This window comes from Mustela lutreola, chromosome 9, assembly GCF_030435805.1.
Source record: "Mustela lutreola isolate mMusLut2 chromosome 9, mMusLut2.pri, whole genome shotgun sequence".
Taxonomy (NCBI): domain Eukaryota; kingdom Metazoa; phylum Chordata; class Mammalia; order Carnivora; family Mustelidae; genus Mustela; species Mustela lutreola.
This window is the reverse complement of record NC_081298.1, coordinates 106598389-106616976: the sequence shown is the minus strand read 5'-3', so window position 1 is coordinate 106616976 and position 18588 is coordinate 106598389. Positions and strand designations below refer to the sequence as shown.

The following is an 18588-nucleotide window of genomic DNA, read 5'->3' as shown; positions in this document are numbered from 1 at the left end:
AAGAGTGAACATTTGTTAATTACCTCATACATCTACATATCCCCACCTGTGAGCAACAGGTCTGGCTTCTGAACTACTAACTATGATACAGCAATGGTTTTTAAACTCAAATTTACATCAGAATCACCTGTAGGTCTAAGTTAAAACAAAGGAGTTGGACCTCCATCCCCTGTATCTAATTCAAGAGGTCTGGGATGGGGCTGAAGAATCTGAACAAGAACCACCCAAAATGACAACAGCCCTAGAATGTCCATTCATCCAACAAATACTTATTGAGCAAGATACCTTCTGGTGAACAACACAAAATAAGTCAATTATATATAGTAGAACAAAAGAGGATATATTCTATGGGGGGGGGACACTGTAAAAGAGATGGGGAGTGTATGTGAGCTGAACAATTACAATCTTAAACACAGTGGATAGGACAGACCTCACTGAGAAAGTGATATCTGAGCAGACTTGAAATAAATGAGGGAACCAGCCATGAGGCTACTATGGGGATGAAGGGTGGCAGAATTTGCCACTCCAAAATATGCTTCTTTGCCATAAGGACTATTTTGAACATATTATTATGAGAAACAGAAGATACAGGAAAAGTTCTAAAAACAGAGCAGAAGTCACCCTTTTGTAAGAGAAATTTACAATTATGAGGGAAATTCCATTCATAAGTCTCCCTCTCTACCCACATAGAGAAGAATGGCTCTAAATCGTAAGAAACTTATCAGTGAAGAAGGTTCAGACTTATATTTGCATAACAAACTTTACCTTTGTTTACTGTGCATTTCCTGATAAACTGGCTTCCCCACCTTTCTTCCATCTTTAGCTAAAGATAGTAGTTAAGCTTGAACTCTAAACCACTTCTTTGAGTTACTCACTTTTCCCTGAGAACCTCCTATGTTATACATAAAGTATACATGTTAATAAACTGTTTTCCTCTTGTTAATCTGCCTTTTATTACAGGGGTCTCAGTCAAGAACTCACAAGATTAAAAGAAAAAGTATTTCTTCTCCTTTTCAGGGGGAAAGCATTTCAGGCTGAGAGGATAAAAGCCCTTACAGGAATATACCAAGATTATTTAAAGAATAGCCAAAAAGCGAGTGTGGCTAAAGCAGATGTCTGGCAAAGAAAAACAGGAGAAGAAAAAGTGTAAGAGATAATGGGGGTCCTGATCTTGCAGGGCCTTTCTGGCACTGTAAAGACTTTAACTTTTATTCTGCATGAAAGGGTACCACTGCAAGGTTTTGAGCAGAGAAGGTACATAAACTGACACATTTTAGTACGGTCTTTCTGACTAAAGACAGGAATACAAGAACAGAAGCAGGAAGAGAAGTTAGGAAGCTGTGGCAGCAATCCAGATAAGAGGGCAGTGGCTCAGCCACTGGGTGTAAGATGCGGAGGTGGTAAGAAGTGCCTGGATTCTGGATATATTCTGAGGGCAAAGCCAATAGGATTTCCTGACTGAGTATGAAGGAAGAGAAGGACTCCCAGATGATTCCAAACTTGTTTTTTTTAGTTTAAGTCAAGTAGAAAGATGGAATTGTCTTAAATTAGAATGATAAAGATCAAAAGCTGAGCAGGTATGAGAGGAAGAGATAAGGAGTTCAGTTTGGGGCTTGTTAAATTTGATATGTAAGTAGTCACTTCAGCGCACATGTGGAGTGTGTTAGATTTATAAACCTGGAGTTCAAGAGCAAACACAGGGCTGGATATATAAATTTGTGAGTCACTGGCATGTAGGTGACGCTTCAAGCCATGAGGTGGCTGGGTGGCTCAGTCAGTTGAGCGTCCAAGTCTTTGTTTTGGCTCAGGTCATGATTTTATGGGTCCTGGGATCAAGACCCGTGTTGGGCTTTGAGCTCAGTGATGAGTCTGCTTGAGATTCTCTCTCCCTCCTCCTCTGTCCCCCCCCTCCCTGCACTCTCTTTCTAAAACAAATATTTAAAAAAAAAAATAAAGCCATGAGGCTAAATGAAGACATCAAAAGAGTCAGTACAAACAAAAAAAAAAAGTGATAAAAGATGGGAGTAACCAACTGTGTTAAGTGCTCTGCTATGTCAACTAAGATACAGACTGAGAAGAGACCACTGGATTTAAAATGTGGAAGTTATGAGTGCTCATGACAGAACAGTTTCTCTACAGTTTGAAGAAAAAAAAAAAACCAGGAAGTTGTAGGGACTGTGAAGAGGGAATATAAGTCTAGTTCAGTGACAACCACTGGGAGATGTAAAAAGATAAGCAAACAGTAGATAGATATAAAGTACCATAAAATACCCAATGCAATATGATGTAACCAAAAAAACAAAACAAAAACAAAAACAAAAACAAAAAAACCCTGTCCTCTTCTCTAGATACAATTGCACAAAGTATGTTTCAGGTTCTTCCAACTTCTAATAACATAATTTAGGCTAAGAGAAGACTTGGTAATTCAGGAAAAATTTCAAAATCTCTATAAAAGGTATTCCATACATACTTTGAGCCAAATGAATCTAACTGCTTCAGTAGCTCTACTCTGGTCATTTCTGTATCTAAACCTTACCTAACCTCAATACCTTCATCTCCTCTATGAACCTCTCTGCTTACAGATTTACTCAGTTTTCTCAATTCCTAATGAATTCTGTTCTCTCCACCTTTCCTCTAGCACTTAATTGAATCCCACTCAACAATATCATGTATCATTCCATGACCAGTATCAATTAGATATATATAAGTCCTGAGCAGAGACAGGTTCTTATTCTAAACTAAATATTCCAGTCTTATCACATGCCTTGCACAGTTTTTTCTTTATTTTTTTTTTTTTAAAGATTTTACTTATTTATTTGACAAAGACACAACAAGAGAGGGAGGAGTATGAGAGGGAGGAGTATGAGAGGGAAAAGCCGGCTTCCAGCTGATCAGGGAGCCTGATGTGGGGCTCAATCTCAGGATCATGCAATCATGACCTGAGCCGAAGGCAGATGCTTAAGGACTGAGCCATCCAGGCGCCTCGCCTTGCACAGTTTCATATACTATTAATATAAGTATGTGGATTGACAGTAACTAAAGCAAGGAAAGAACAGTTAAAAAGAATGCCATATTTAACAAATGGTGCTGGAATAAGCAGATACCCACATGCAAAAGAATCATACCATATAAAAAAATTAACTCAAAATGGAATGAACACCTAAAGGTAAGAGCCAAAACTATCAAATTCTTAGAAGAACGTGGGTGTATTCTCAACCTTGTATTGGACAATGGTTTCTTAGGCATGATACCAAAAGCACAAGTAACAAAAATAAATAAATAGGTAGAGAGATAAATAAATAACTCCTAGAATGACAGAAAATATTTGCAACTCATATGTCAGGTAAGGGTCTAATATCCAGAATGTTCAAAGAACTGTTACAATCTAACAAGACAACCCCATTTAAAAGTGAGCAGGGGCAACTGGGTGACTCAGTCAGTTAAATGACTGACTCTTTGATTTCGGCTCAGGTCATGATCTCAGGGTCCTGGGATCAAGCCCCATGTGGGGCTCTGCACTCAGCATGGAAATCTGCTTGCCCATCTCTCTGTGCTTTTCCGCCTGCTCACTTGTGCATTTGCACAAATAAATTCTTAAAAAATAAAAATGGACAAAGAATTTGAACATTTTTTTCCCCAAAGAGGAAAGGCAAACAATCAATAAACACAGGAAAAGATGTCCAACATTATTAGTCAAAAGAAAAATGCAAATCAAAACTACAAAGAGAAACTACTTCACACCCACTGGGATAGCTATAATGAAAACAATGGACAACAAAAAGAGTCGGAGAGGATGCGGAGAATTTAGAACCCTCACACATTGCTGGTGGGGTGTCATATGGTGCAGTGGCTGAAGAAAACAATCTGACAGTTCCTCAGAAATAACATATTAATAACATAATAACCATATGATACAGGAATTCCACTGCTTGGTACATACCTGAGAGAAATGAAAACATATGTCCACACACAAACTTGTATAGGAATGTTCACAGCAGCATTATTCAGAATAGCCAAAAAGTGGAAACAATCCCAATGTCCAAAAGGTGACTGGATAAATGTGGCATAGCCACACAATGGAATATTTATTCAGCCATAAAAAGGAACGAAGCACTGATACATGCTAAACACAGATGAACCTTGAAAAGACTGTGTTGACTGGAATGAGCCAGATACAAAAGGCCGTAAGTGTATGATTCACTTATACGAACTCTCTAAATCCAAAGACAGTAGTAGATTCACAGGGGCCAGAGGCTAGCAAAGGGTAGAATTGAGAGTGACTGTTAATAAGTATGAGGTTTCTTTGGGAGTGATAAAAATGTTCTGGGATTAGATAATGGTTATGGCCACACATTTCTGAATATATTAAAAGCTAGTGAATCACAGCCTTTAAAAGGGTGACTTCTATGGTATGTGAGCAATTTCTCAATTTTAAAAATCTTAAAAATGCAAGCCATAAGTCCCATCCATCCTAGCATGTTTGTTTCTACAGTCAGTAGACAACAAAGTAAACACAAGGTTAAAGAACAAAAAAGCAGAGGCCAACCTGGAGGACAGAGGTCATCTGGAATTTACTAACTGAACTTCCACAACCCAACCTTGAAATTCATGGTATTTTCAAATCTCAGCAACTTAAATGTCTGAAATTTGGTGCTGCTGTCATTTCTTCAAGACTCTACACTTTTTGGTCTTCAAGTTTAATAAGGACAGATTCTAGTAGTGGAAGGTCAATTAATTAACATTGAGAGTTCTCAGTATGCCCCAAGGAAAAATAATTTCTACAATGTATTTGGAAGTATAAGAAAAGTATAATAGAATAATCTGAAAGAGAACCCTGGGAAAGCCCTGTTCAAAGAGAAAGATCCCACTAATGCATTTTCAAATGGATTTAGTGGAAAGCGGCCAAAGGTAAAAACAGGTTTAGAAATCACTCTAACAATCAAACTGAGTGAGACCAAACCTCTAAGTCCTAAAGGGAGAGTTCTAATGTTCTTCTGATTTCTCTGTCTGAAAACAAAACCCACTTCTAGAAGAACCTTTCTGTGAAAAAAATCTAAATGGATTCAGTTCTTAGAAATAAAGCTGGGGAATTACTAACAGCCTTCTCTGCCATAACTAAACTAGATGTGAGGTAAATATTAGAATCCTAGTTGGCCACAGTGGTGGTCACTTTTTACCCAGGATGAAGTCCTATGACAACGGTGTCTTTTTTTTTTTTTTTCCCTAGAGGAAGAGAGAGAGCAAAAGAGAGTGGGGTGGTGGTGGAGCATCCCAAACAGGCTCCATGCCCAGCATGGAAACCAACATAGAGCTGGATCTCACAACCCTGGGATCATGACTGAGATCATTACCTGAGTTGAAATCAAGAGTCTGAGCCACCCAGGAGTCCCCAGCTTCTTTCAATGCAATAAACCTCCCTAGACTAACGACCTATCATACATGACCATGAAAGGAATAGTTCTGAGGCAGTGTTTATCCATACAGTGACCACACGTACTTTTCAAGTTGGCCTTTTTTTAAAATTATTTATTGATTTATTTATTTAAGAGCAAGAGATCGTGAGTAGAGCACAAGTCAGGGGAAGTGGCAGAGGGAGAAGCAGACTCCACTGAGCAGGGAGTCCACTGCAGGGTTCAATGCCAGGATCCTGGGATCATGACCTGGACCAAAGGCAGATGCTTAACCGACTAAGAAACCCAGGTGCCCTAAAGATTGTGGGTTGTTTTTGTTTTTTGGGGTTTTTTTTTTTAAGAGTAATTTTAGGTTTACAACAAAATTGACAGAGGTACAGAGATTCCCATATACCTACTACCCCCTCACAACAAGCACAGCCTCTCCCATTATCAATATCACCCCCCAGAATGGTACTTTTTTTTTTTTTTTTTAAACCAAGGATGAGCCTACACTGACACATCATTTATCACCCAAAGTCTGTAGTTACCTGAGAGTTCACCCTTGGTGCTGCACCATGGATTCTGACAAATGGGTAACAGCATAAATCACTATAGTATCTAACAGAGTCTTGTCACAGCCCTAAAAATTCTCTGTGCTCTCCCTATCCATCTTTCTCCTCCACCTCACCCACCACAACCACTGATCCTTTTGTCTCCATAGTTCTGCCTTCCTCAGAATGCTGTATAGTCAGAATCCTATAGCATGTAGCATTTTCAGATTGCCTTTTTTCATCTGAGTTAACTCCTAAAGCATTTTTTTAGAGAGCCCGGCTAACACTTCAAGCTCTGCCCTAGAGCTTCGCTGCCTAGCCATTTCAGGATCTATGTCGATTAGTGTCAAAGAAACAATAAATTGTTTATTTCCATAGCATCCTGGACTTCTCTATCGGAGTTTCACACTTGATTACAAATATTTGTCTTACCACCCTCATGAAATTACTTGAAGACGGGCAATATGATTGTTTAATCTTCAGTGTTTAGGCTCCATGCCCAATGTGGAGCTTGACCTCATGACCCCCAGATCGAGAGTCACGTGCTCTACTGACTGAGCCACCCAAGGGACCCTAGTAAATTACATATTCTCATTTTCAAGCCCAGCACTGGAGACTATGGCACTACCAACACCCTGAACCAACACCCTCTGACTGACAGCAGTTTCACACTCAGCAGCTCACTGATCTTCTACGCCCTTCCAGGATATCTCATGTGTACTACACAAAGCATTATGGCCTAAATTTTTCAAATACCAAATAAATAATATACACACGTGTGCGCGCACACACACACACACATACCAATGTCCAAATAAAACACACTCATAGAATAGTGTCCCCCCAGTAATGAGTCACTTCCCTTTTCCAAATAATGACCATTTCCTCCTTTCAAAAATCTTAAATATATAGGTAAAGACTGGGGGAAGAAAATTAACAGGCTTGTGTTTTGAGCAGTTTCTGTGTTTGTAAAACAAAACTATGCCAAGATGTGTAAAAAACAAAACAAAACAAAACAAAAAAACATGAAATACATTTCAACTTTAGTACATAATGTGTTTCTATAAAATTATATCCCAAGTCAGAATGTAGGAAGATAGAACAAACTTACACACTATAAGGAGTGCCCAACTCCCACACAAGGAAAAATTACAAAATTCCTAATCATACCTTGGTTTTATAAATAACTTTGCAATACAGCTGTATCATTTTGTACATTTGTTCAATTATTTTCCTTCATAATCACATGGCTTAATACAACCATATGTCCAATTATGTGACAAGATTTACTCACCATTTTGGCTCATCTAACATAATCGAGACAAAGATATTAAGACTGAAAACTATGTTCTCATCCTTACTCAGTGTTCGCATTTGCAATTTTGTTTGCCACTTATTTTTAGGCTATCAGAAGGGAAGAAAACCCTCAAATAATTGCACACACTATTAAAGAAAGATAATACTGCTCAAACTAAACAGCTGTTTGGTAGGCAGCACTATAATGGTGTAGCTTGATACATCTGCTCATGGACAGATAATCAAAAGTTCTAACCTGGCCTGTAAGAGGCAGTTTAAACATGTCAATTATACCATGAGTACACGCTGCCTAAGAGTCAACCACATGAAAGATGAGACCCCTATAATTAAGAAAACTCTATAAAAAATGGGAGGCACAACACAGAAAAGTGATTACCATGATGATTATTATTCAGATGTCCAAACTGGCTGAAAACATCACCAGAATATTCTAGGTAGAAGCAAAGAGTAGCATTCCCTAGAAATCACTAAGACCTGACTTAACAATCTTATGAATATCATGGAGGCAGAAACAATTTTAAATATCTAAGTTTACAAATATTACACATACTGCACTTGAGCTCTTCTGCATTATTAAAAGTTAACTCCACTTCATAAAATGGACAGAGATCTTAAATTTGGAAATAAGTAGAAAACAAAATGGCATGCAAGTTTTGAAGTGAAAGCAAAAAAATCCATTAAGTAAACATAATTCTAACTATACCTAAATGAAAACCGAGGCCTCCTAGAGGTATATCCAGAATTTCTAGATTAATTCCTTAAAAAAAAAAAAAAAGTTAAAATAGAAGTCAAAGGAAGGCTGTAAGGGGAAAAAGAATTCTACATTATCCCACTCTTTCTAAGAGGGGAGAGCCAGAGGGAGAGAGAGAATCTTAAGCAGGCTCTCCAGCCCCCACCTTAACCATACACAGGGCTTAATTTCACCATGCTGAGATCAGGACCTGAGCTGAAATCAAGAGTCAGACACGTAACTGACTGAGCCACCCTGGCACCCTTATCCCACTATTACATTTGTATAAATTTTATTATTTTATTATTTTAAAATAAATAAAATGAGACTAGACAAAGACAAAACAGGGGCAAAAAGACTCAAGTCAAAAGGAAGGGAGAACCATGATTTAGAGTCAGTTTACTGAGTGCTGAATGCCTCTGTTGGCAGTGTTCAGGGTACAGATCAAGTATGTTAGATAGATTAAGAAATTCAGGAGGAATAAAAGAAGACAAAGAATCAAAGGGTCTAAGACTGATTCTAAAGAAGTCACTGGCAAGGTGAACACAGAAAAGACTGCAAAACATTAAAATAGAAAAACTTGAAAAGGTTAAGGTTCGTATTAAAAAATAATAATAAAAGGACTGTCTCATACAGTGAGTGGCAAATTAAATTGTGGCCTGTTGGAGTTTGGGGCTTCTTAGGAGCTACTTCAGCACCTAGGACACAGGAGCTGCTCAACAGAGATTCACTTAGAGGAGGAAGAAAAAGGAACAAATACAACGCACTCGGTTTTTTCTAGGGGCAGTAGTAAATCACTGAAAACAAAATAAACTCTTTTCAGTATATTAATAGGTGGTAAATCTACAAAGCACAGTATTTTGGGGCTAACCCCTGACCTTCCAGAACAGAGCGCAGATTCAGACAGGTGTGTTCCAACCCAAAGCACCAAATCACAGCCTAGGGTGCTGCAAAACCAACCATAAGGGCAAAAAAGAAAGAAAGTTTCTATTTAAAAGCTAACTTACATGGTACAGACTAATAGTGCTCCTAGAGCAGAGAGCTAGACCAAAATGACTGGCACAGGGAAGAAAGGGAAGGCTTCAAAAATACACGATGAGACAAGAACGGAGAGAGATGACAGGAGAAAAAAAGGACACATAGCACCAGCTTTCGAATGTCTGCAAGACAGTCCCACTTTAGAGAGCCTAATCATTCCCTTCAAATTCAAAATATAGAGAATTAATCTCGAGCTATCTCCTTCTGTATCTCTGAAATGAATGGCTGAATCAGGTAAGGTTTCTTTTAGTCTTTAAATGTAAATTTCAGACTTACAAATCAAACTCGGATTTCTACCTTCCCCTCTCATAAACTTATTTTCTTCCTGGTTCTGTAATTGTCTACCTGTCACTCATGCTCAAACCTTAGATTAAGCTTTGATTTTTCTGATGCTTCTCTCCCATCCTGCCAGACTACGTCCACACACCACGTCCTGGTAACTCCTTCCCTCAGGAGATCCCATGCATGGGTCCCTGTACATTTCTACCACCACTACCCAAAGACAGGTCCCTCTTTCATCAGGTCTGAGCTGACGCTTAACTAGTCATCTTGCCCCTAGACAAATCGCACTCCCAACTCCAATCAACCTAAATACTGCTAAATGGTCTCAAGATAATGTCCCTGTCCAGTCCCTGTTCAAAATGTACTCCCCACCCAAGTCATTCCACATCTTCCCAGTCTACTATTTTCCCTGTGACTCTATAAACCCTGATTCCAATTTAATTTTACTTCGTCTATCCTACTTCTCTCTGCTCTGGTCCTTCCCTCTTCCCAGAATGCCTCCTGTATTCTCACTCCTCTGCACCTTTGTTCTTTGCCAACCACCACTGCTGGCACCCCATCTTATCTTCCTACTGTCCCAATTCAATCTCTGTTACTGAAACTTGACAGGTTAGAGAGCTCTGTCTCAAATCCCACCCCTTCTTGCCTGTACCACTCAGTCAGCATTGGCCCTATCTACATGGCCTTCCATTACCAGGTATCGTTACTTAAAAACACACCAGTGGCATCTCCCTAACTGGACAGAAAGTTATTAGAGCGTGAGAACGATTGCTTGCCCTTTGTTAATTCCCACAAGATCTTGCCTAGTTCTACACTTAATTGCCAATTAATAACTACTGACCAAGTGCTCTGAAGTTCAATTGAAATCACACACACACACACACACACACACACACCCTTCAGCAGTTCTTTCTAAGGAAGGGATTCTTCTTTCCTATTTCCCTGAACTGTTAGTATTTGTACCAACCAGAAGCACTGCTATTTATACTGTGCCATGGCCATGGCTTTCCCCTCCCTCCCAAATATAAAAGTCTGGTCTCATTATCCAACTAAAGTTTCTTGAAGACTGTATTTATGTCTTTGGAATATTCCCTGTGGTATTAGGCAGACCACAGGGCACAGAATGGTAACTAACATACACCAGTATAATAGATACCTAACATTCAAAAGTGTTTCCATAGTTCTTAACTGCTGCTTGAAGGAACAGACTTTAAAAAAAATAAAATAAAAACAAAAAATACAGAGACATTAAAAATAACAAATATACCTTGTTTTCAGATTTTAAAGCCAGTTTCCATCTACTACTTACTAGCAGATGCAGAGCAAGGACTCAAACTCAGACCTCCTGAGCTCAAGGACAAAATTTTGTGGTCTGCTCTCCAAGTGCGGAGACTAATCTTCTTATCTCCCTAACTAGTCTCCATGTTCCTGAAGGGCTGAAGTCATGTATAATGTTTCTTTTAAGACATTCCTTACCTCCTCCTGAATACCTTCATGTAATCGATAATGAGATATTAAATCTAGATGGATCCCACAGACACAGCAAACTCATCAAAGATAATATACAGCCAGATGCTGTAACACAAAATGAGAAGAAAGTATTCAGGCTCAATCTTAAGTGTTAAAGACTTTGCAGTATAGCTTTACGGACTTCCAGAACAATGTTTTTTAAGAACCATTCTGAGCTGAGCCATAAAACTCACCAAACCCAAATACGGTGACAGTGTTATTTCTAAAAGTCTCAAGTCCTGCTGCAGATTCTGGTGTCTGTTCTCTGTTCTCTGAAGGATTAAACTAGCATCTAATCTAAAAGACCAGGCATTTCTGCCATTCTACAAACAATGCCCAGTTTATGAAAGCATCATGGCCCCGATACCTATCAACTTCTAGGGATTACCTGGAGCACAATGGGACTCCAGTAGGTAGCTCAGGACCAGAGCCCTCTGTAATTCTCCCCTATATCACATTTTGGGGTCACTTTCAAAGATTTTATAGCTGAAGAAGCAGGACCCCAAATAAAACAAGTCAGTTTTATCATCCCAAGTGAAGAGTTTACCAAAACGTGATTTTCACTATCCTAACAACTAAGAGACTAAGACTGGAAAGAAGGGAAATTTCTTTAAGTACCCTAGTATCATATCATAGAAGTCTTGGCAAGTTCCTCCTTCACCAATATTATTATGCAGAGTTAGAAACAATGTAAAAGATAAAATAACCTTAGTAAAATGATTTTACTATGCCAAGCACACAAGCAACTTCAAGTAACTTCCCAAAGGTAACATGAACCAAACTGTATTTTTTTTGTCTCCAAATCAAGCTGCACTCACAACTTAGTATTTGAATCGGAAGAATGTTATAGTTAGGAGACTAGGCAAAAACTGAGAAATAAAGGTTGGGATGGTCAAGAAAACATCTCAAAGGGGCACCTGGGTGTTCAGTGGGTTAAAGCCTCTCAGGTCATGATCCCAGGGTCCTGGGATTGAGCCCCACATCAGGCTCTCTGCTCAGCAGGGAGCCTGCTTCCTCCTCTCTCTCTGCCTGCTTCTCTGACTACTTGTGATCTCTATCTGTCAAATAAATAAATAAAATCTTAAAAAAAAAAAAAGAAAGAAAGAAAACACCTCAAAGAACATTGTTTTGGTGTAACTTGTAGCTGCTCAATTATAATAGATATCTATCACTTTCGTCTGGGTACAAGTTTTCCTTTCTAGAACTCTCTCCTCTCTATAATCACATGGCCGTACATCTCCTGACATGGCCAAAGCATGTAGCCCCAAGGTAGCCAATGGACTCCATGTCCTGACCTCAGTTACTGATTCAGCGAGAGGATTATGACCCCAAACCAAGACAGCACAGGATACTCCCTGGTAATTTTATGTTTGAAAATACAGAAAAAAAAGGCATGTTCCTGTCTTTGGGATCACTAGCAATATAAGAATGATAATGAACCCCCCTGACCATCTTAGTTCCACGTGGAAAAAGCTCCTCTAAGAATGAAGCCAACCAGGGAAAGCACAGTTGAGTGAGGAAGAGAAAAAGATTAGTCTTTAAACATCCTCTCTGCTTCTGGAGCCGGCTGGCCTTACCTCAGCCTATTTAGTAGTGAATCAATGAAGTCCATTTTAATTAAAACTATTCTGCCACCTGCAATCAAAAGAATCCTGAGTAATATACTAGTCTGAATGAATAAGATGCCAAATAACAAAAAATTGCCTCCTAAAAGAGCCTGGAAAGGAATGGCTGACAAAGTTAAATCAGCTTCTAAACCTAACTGTAAATGTATACACTAACCTATTATTCTCACCATCTAAAACAGCCCAAGTAGCTTGCTAACTTGTCTATTCTTCTCTTGGGGTATTTCAACAATGACTGTTATCCACCCAAACTTTTCTGACGTACTACTTATCTGCTACTTTCCAGACTAGATGTTAAATGTAGATACCAAATTTTATTCAATTCAAGATTTAAAGTTTTTCTTCTTTCTAAAACTAATGATGTACTATCCAGTGGCTAACATAATAATAATAGTAAAAAGTAAAATAAATAAATAAGTCCTTCTTTTCTCTCTCAATAGTGTCTTGTTAATATTTAGCAGAAAGTTTCATTGGCAACTGAACACCAGATATTGAAGCCTACTCCAACTGCACCAAACAATAAGGTTGAATAAGCAAACCACTGGTCTACCAAACCCTGATCCTTTAATATTCACTAAAGGATGAATATACATTCAAGCATGGTAGGCTGTGAAAAGAACAAGGATTCATATATATAAATAAGCATACTTTTCACTAAGTATATATACTGTATACAACTCAAATTCTATAATGAAGAGTTATACATACCATATGACTCTGAATCTGTTTTCTGTCTACTGATAAAAACCATACCACAGAAATTAATTTAAAACGTGGCCACAATTTGCTTTCTCTTCCATGCTTAATTGCCTATTTACCTTGTCATTTGTTACCTTTAAATTTTAAAAACTGGAAGCAGTTGTGCAACGAGTAACTAAATTCTCCTTGATTCACCAAAGAAACATGGAGGATTATGGTTTAAATGAGTTTTACGACTGGCAGTCAGACCACAAAACACACAAAAAAACGGAGTTTTGGAAACTAATGCATGTGTTGATCACTCCTACAAATTAAGCTGTCTTTACCAACTTGTAAATTGCAATACTAAACCTACATTGAAGTAAGTAGAACTATATGTCCAATGCCTCAAAGTAAAAATGAATAGTGAGAAATTATTATTTACCTGATTTTTCTTAAAAGTTTTCCTGGAGGCTAGCATCTTTGTGAAGTGGACAACTAGGTGGCCCATAAATAAGAAAGAGTAAAAGGGAGACTTCTTACTGGGTATCCTTTTTCTGTCATTTTAATTTATACCATCTGAACGAATTATCTACTCCAAACAAAATTTAAATTTACAAAATTCATTTTTAAAAAGTCACTGAGAATCATTTTCAGAAACTACAATACAGGGGAACCAGTGGGTTCAGTCGGTTAAGCATCTGCCTTTGGCTCAGGTCATGATCCCAGGGTCCTAGGATCAAGCCCCGCATCAGGGAGCCCTGCAATGCTTCTCCCTCTCCCTCTGCCTGCCCCTCCCCCTGCATGCACACACACTCTCTCTCTCTCTCTCAAATAAATAGTCTTTAAAAAAATACAATACTACTCCCTATAATAGCCTAAAAATAAATTTTTTAAAAGGAGGCTCCATACCTAGCATGGGCCTTGCACTCACCACCCTGAGATGAAGACCTGAGCTGAGATCAAGAGTTAGACACTTAACTAACTGAGCCACCCAAGGGCCCTTAGCTTAGAAATCACATTTTTTTCTTTTTTTAAAAATTATTTTTATTAACATATAATGTATTATTTGCCCCAGGGGTACAGGTCTGTGAATCGCTGGGCTTACACATTTCACAGCACTCATCACATCACATACCCTCCCCCAGGTCCATAACCCAACCACCCTCTCCCTACTCCCCTTCACCTACAATCCTCAGTTTGTTTTGTGAGATTAAGAGTATATTATGGTTTGTCTCCCTCCCGATCCAATCTTGTTTCATTTTTTCCCTTCCCTACCCCCAAGCTTCCACCTTCCCTCTCAAATTCCTCGTGTATCAGGGAAATCACATGATAACTGTCTTTCTCTGATTGACTTATTTCACTCTGCTTAATACCCTCTAGTTCCATCCACATCCTTGCAAATGGCAAGATTTCAGAGAAATCACTTTTAAAAAATACTGCATACCCTTGACTCTTACAAAAATTGTAATTTTCCCAATACTTGTCAAACATGTCATAAATGCTATCCTATTGTCTCAGTCTAATCTCCATTTACCAAATGTAAAATTAGAATATCAGCAATATGTGATATATAGTTCTTTTCTGTTCTCCCTCCCACCACAGAGGTGCTAATGGGAAACAATAGGGAAAAAAATATGCTAAAAAGCATATAAACAATCACAAGTCAAATCAGGAACATTTATCCATACTATCTGTCTGTTAACTGAGGGTCACCCAAGGTGTGGTTCCCACAACACTGATGTGAATAGTGATTTTAGCTGTATGTGAAATAATATTTTAATAGTTATGAATTTGCTTTTAATAGTTTATTATACCTAATACACCAAACTTACGATTTCACAGATATCAGTGCCTATCATAAGGATAAATCTACTTAAGTGAAATCATGAATCCATCTGAAAAAATAAGAGCACACATGCATGAGTGAAATGTGAGAAGCACTAGCACCTTACCCAAATTGATCAAGGGCACATAGGAATGATCACCAAACAGCATCAACCATACAGAATCTTAAATCAGACCAAACTTCATGTGCACATGGAAACTCCCTGAAAAGGTGGTACAACTAAGTGACGACTAAGTGCTCTCCTCCTTCCTAAGAGTTGAGAAAATTAAGTGAACCTGAAGTTTAATCAGAGTAACTAAAGGTAAGACTCAGAGCTTGGTACAATCCTTGAATTTCTGGCAAATTAAGCTTAAAAATGGTATTCCTTTCCCAGCCCAAACACCTCAGCACAGACCTTTCATTAACTGTGGACAGTCAACTCTAATCCCTTTTACCTCAGATCAGGTTCCGGATCACTCTCCCATCATCCAATCTACCACCCTAAGGTTTCCCAGACAAACCTTAAGCCTTAAAGACCTTAAACCTTGGACCTGAAGAAAGCCGTTAAAGTCAGTCTCCAGAAGAGGAATGAATCAGGCTTCCACAGAACTTCTGTTTAGTATTTTCTGTGATTCTTTACTGCTCCTTTGCTCTGCTACGCTGCCCCTTTATCACCAAACCTCCATGCCTCGCTATGACTTAGTCAAAGCCTGCATTCTCACAAAGGTATTTGAATTAAGAAAAATGCATTTTTAATGAAATAATTAGGGAAAGTATATATGAAAGAATTTCAGGCTACATAGAGGCAATTCAGAGCAGATGAAAGAAATGTTAGGGCTCACTACAGGACTACTTCCAGGCCAGTTGCCAGGCGAGCCCCCTTTGAGCATTTTCACAATCTGGAATAAAAGTAGTTAGAGTGGAAATGGGTTGTCAACAGGCTTACCAACTAATCTTCATTTACGTATGATGTTTCCACCACAAACTATTCTAACTATCCTCATCTAGTATAGTCCTTCACTCACTTTAGAAAAAAGATATTTCGGGCGCCTGGGTTGCTCAGTTGTTAAGCAACTGCCTTCAGCTCAGGTCATGATCCCAGGGTCCTAGGATTGAGCCCTGCACCGGGCTCAGTGGGAAGCCTGCTTCTCCCTCTCCCACTACCCCTGCTTGTGTACCTCCCCGCCCGACTCTGCTAAATAAGTAAAACCTTAAAAAAAAAATAGAAAAGAGATATTTAAACATAAGAAAATGTAATTCATTCCCCAAAACTGATCTCCTGACCCTAGCTAAAAAGAAACTTCTGAATCAGGCAGTTACTCACCATCAGTATGATGCCATGTTGGAGAGCTATACAGTTCCCAAGATTCTACTTTATTCACATCACATTCTTACAAGACTATTACCACAAATAACCCCAGAGAATGAGATCCAAACCCCTGACAGATGGCCCCAAATGGAGCCCCTCTCTCAAGTCAAAGGAGCCTACAAGATCAACTGCCCAAACAAGCACATTCAAACTTGAAAATGGAGCTCCAAACTCAGATTTCAGGAGACACAACTCTAGGAAGGGTATATTTAAAATACAAATGTAATACCCACCACATTGCTGGCAAAGAACATTAGAAATTATCTGCTTTGAAAATTACCATAACCTAGATGACAAACCATGATGTTTGCCTCCACACATAAGAACACCCTAAGAGAAAAGAATTTACTTGGGAAATTAGACCTGGCACTTCTGGTATTTATTTTTCTTTCACATTTCATAACTGCCTTTAGTCACTTAATCCTATTATTTAAGAATTAAACAAAATTAAAGAAATACCAATATCAAACTGCAATCTGGTAGACCAGAAGGTAAAAAATAGGAGGCTGAGAAAGAAACATGCAATTCACCAAGTCAGATCATTTGAATAGCATGACGTTATCCGTGGCTAATACCCACACACCATATATTCCTTGCAAAGTTCCCCGATACCCAGCAAAAACAATTTGTCTAAAGCAAACTCATGCTTCAGCGATTTCTGGCAATTATTTTATCCATCGGAGATGAGCCCCAAGTTTCCTAAAATGAGGCTTGCAATCACACTTCCCCAATCAACTAATACCCCCTGCTCTCTTATAAGAAGGTATTTTACTTTCCATCTTCTCTCATATTCTGCCTATCCAACCCCTCAATCTCTGACCTGGTCCCTAAAAAGGATATGCTCCTTCCACCTCTTCAAGTCTAGACCTTCACTCATTCTTTTCCTTTTAGCCTTGAACAAGATATAGATTTCCTGGAGCGGAAGGGTGGGTGGACAGGCAGGCAGAGACAGAGGGACAGAGACACACACCCACCCACACACACACACATTCCCCACACACATACACACACCTCCTACCCCTGTACTTAAACAGCCTTATGCCTCCTTACACTTCAGTTTGCATATTTTTCTTAATTCCCACTAACTGAGTTTATTTTAACTCCATGAAGCTGTAAGCAGAGGGTCACTGACTCCCAACCAGCTAACCAACTTCTCTTTTCCTAAGCTCCTGCCTTTTCTGTTTGGGCTGATTCCTCCATGGCCCTCCACTCTCCAAGAGGAGGTTTCAGGTGTGGTTAGACCCTACATTGTTCCCTCCTTACAGCCTATGGGATCTCCTTCACTCTCCTCAGTAGAAATTATACTAGGAAACCATCTGAGACCTTACTTTTCCCCCAAATTCAAACTGCATCTTTAGCCACCAGTACACATAGCCCTTCAGCTTTATCCTGCATGCCCAAAAACCAAATTCACCAGAGCATTCTCAGGATTCCCATCCAACTCCACCTCCGCTTCCCCTTCACAGGCAGCCATCCAGGTCTGCTTATTTTTCCATATTAATATTCTAACTCCTGGGACGCCTGGGTGGCTCAGTTGGTTGGACGACTGCCTTCGGCTCAGGTCATGATCCTGGAGTCCCGGGATCGAGTCCCGCATCGGGCTCCCAGCTCCATGGGGAGTCTGCTTCTCTCTCTGACCTTCTCCTCGTTCATGCTCTCTCTCACTGTCTCTCTCTCAAGTAAATAAATAAAATCTTTAAAAAAAAAAATATTCTAACTCCTACTCCCACTACGGTTGCAGGCTTGCTTCTTCCCCAGAGCTCAAAAGTGACTGCCATGTTCAGAATAGTATGTTTTAAGACTCCCTTATTCCCCACCAAAAGGCGTCTGGGAAGAAAGGTGTAGGAGGAGAAAGAGAAGAGGGGAGAAGCTCCAATGAGGCCCTGCCTTCACCTCACCTGCCAAAGTAACCGCATTTCACCCCAGCTACCAAACTTTCCTTTGCATAAACTGCTGTTCAGCCTAGGAGTTTGAGAAGGCTTCCCCAACTTGAACAAATCCATTAAATAAAGTCTTTTCTTTCTTGATCAGGAGGAATCACCACTATGAATACATTAATCTGAGGATACCAGACCTTCAAATGTTACTAAAAAAACAAAACCAAAACCCCTTCCCAACCAGCTTCCACAAGTTAACCTCAGCAGAGCATCTGCCCCCAGGGCCTCAGGCAATCATGAAATAATCTAGGTAAAGCACCTTCTATAAAAAAATCTGTCTCCTGAAAGAAAAACAGGTAAAAACTTGGCCAGGTAAGGCAAGTAACTAACT

At 39.2% G+C, this 18588-nt stretch overlaps 1 protein-coding gene across 3 annotated transcripts in view; it reads right to left on the bottom strand.

Moving 5' to 3' along the window:
- Nucleotides 1-18588, bottom strand: part of RMND5A (required for meiotic nuclear division 5 homolog A) — a 62493-nt gene that overhangs the window by 42733 nt on the left and 1172 nt on the right. The window lies entirely within an intron of this gene.